The sequence below is a fragment of the Apodemus sylvaticus genome, chromosome 23 (genome assembly GCF_947179515.1).
Source record: "Apodemus sylvaticus chromosome 23, mApoSyl1.1, whole genome shotgun sequence".
NCBI lineage: Eukaryota > Metazoa > Chordata > Mammalia > Rodentia > Muridae > Apodemus > Apodemus sylvaticus.
Window position 1 is genome coordinate 32445697 of NC_067494.1, and position 2058 is coordinate 32447754.

Sequence of the window (2058 nt, forward strand, 5' to 3'; positions counted from 1 at the left end):
GCTCCCAAAGCCCCAGGCATATCAGGGACTGGAGTCAGGATCAGAACCAAGAGGAAGAGGAGGACTAGAAAGGATCCCAAAGGCTAGGCATGGCGGGGTGAGGCGCCAGGACGCTGACTGCTGAGATTTGGATGAAGGAGCACAGAAGCTGTTGAAGGATAAGAGGGACAAGGATTTGGCATCAGTGTGGGCATTGTACAGGATCAAAGGCTCTGGGGGCCCAACAGCCAAGGTCGCTTCCTGCTGTACACACCTGGAGAGACACTCTCCAGCTAGCTTGGTCAGACAAGATTGCAGACAAGAGTGCTCTGCATCTCGAAGGGTGAGTGAACTGGTGCCAACCCCCAATCTCTGCCCGGACCTGTCCCTTTGAACCCTCTCTCACCCTGGCCCTGGCCCCAAGGAACCCCAGAAAGCTCTGGCCCATTCCCTCTCTGCTAGCCTTGGCCACACCCAATTTTTGGCAGCTTTCAGCTGCTGCCAAGGTCCCTGAGGGCGCTTGCTACAGGGGACGATCAAGGAAAGACTTATTTATTATAGGGTCACAACCCTGGGGGAGGTGACTGCCCATGACAAGACTGGGACAAAGAGTTTGGGGGACCTGGTGCAGTGTTGAGCAAGGGAGAAAGTTATTCCCAGTTTCTGGGAGCCCAAGTGCCCAAAAATATACCATGCACACACCTGGATGCAGGTCGGACCCTGGCGAGGCAGCAGACCTTACTCCATTGTCTCATGAGCATCAGTCCTCCAATCATTGCTGGAACCATGCATGCACTTTTGGTAACTGGTCCAAAGACAAGACAACTCAGAACCATCTTCTCCGGGTCTCCTCATCAGTGTGCCTGTTACTCTACAGCCCCAGGGGAGTAGAGTGTGGGTTCAAAAGGACATCAGTGCTTCCAATATGAGGTTGTCCTCTTCCAGAATGTTTGGGTAGGAGCTAGAGTTCACAGACTCCTATTCATTCCTCCTGGCCTCTGGTCAGGGAAAAGGGGTCACATCAAATGGACACAGTGACTCAGCTGCAGGCCCTAGGGGACAGAACACTGCAGGGCTGGTGCCTCCCAAACCCTCTGTGGCAGAGCCCTAGGCATCCACAGGGTCTTAGAGCTCCTCTCAAGCTTTGTGTTAGTGGGAAAAAAGCAGGGGGGCGGGGGCGCAGGAGAATTCAACTCACTGGAACCCAGGACTGAGGTGTTTAGAAAAGTCCAATGCAATAGCCCTCAGGGGTTTCATCATTCAGGAGAGGCAACAGGAAATCTACCTGGCAGCATTGCTGGAGGGCTGAAAGGGATTATTTAAGGTGGGAGGAGATTCAGATGGACTAGACTTATTAGTTTCTTTTTTGTTTTAAAAAAATCTTTATTAATATAGGATCCTGGGACCCTGATTAAAGAAAACACTAAACTTACAGAGACTCTGTGGCCAGGAGGACAGAAACCAAACCAGATCAGGCAGGCAAGCATCACATCTCTACAGGGCAGGTTTGCTTCTGACACAGGACACTTGCCTGGGAAGTCAGACCACTGTCCTTTCCAGCCCCATGCCCACAGTCCAATTTCATCTTTTTGAATAAGTCTCATGGCTGGCTGGCCTAGAACTCACAGAGATTCTCCTGCCTTTGCCTTCCTAGTGCCTTCATGAAAGTCATAAGCCAGACAGCATAGCTCCTACCCCTGATATTTGTAAAATTAAACTTACAAGCCTGACTTTTAAACCAGTCAGGTCTTAGAACTACAGATGGACAGGAATCAAAGGTCTCCCCCATGCACCCTCATTTTACAGAGCACATTTATGGACATCCCCCTCCCCCACAGGGGTAGTGGGGTAGGCTCAGATTAGAGACCCAGTTGAAGACAGCTGCAAACTAGAGTGCTGTGCTTGCCTCTGGAGCTCCTGGACCTAAGAGCTAGAGTTCTCTCCTGACATGGAGACTTGCCACTTGCTAGGGGACATCCAACAGGGTGGTGAGATGAAATGCTTCCACAAGAGCAGCAGACATCATCATGCTGTATCTTTCACAGAGGTGCAGAGGGCTGGGGCCTGTGTGAGTGAATC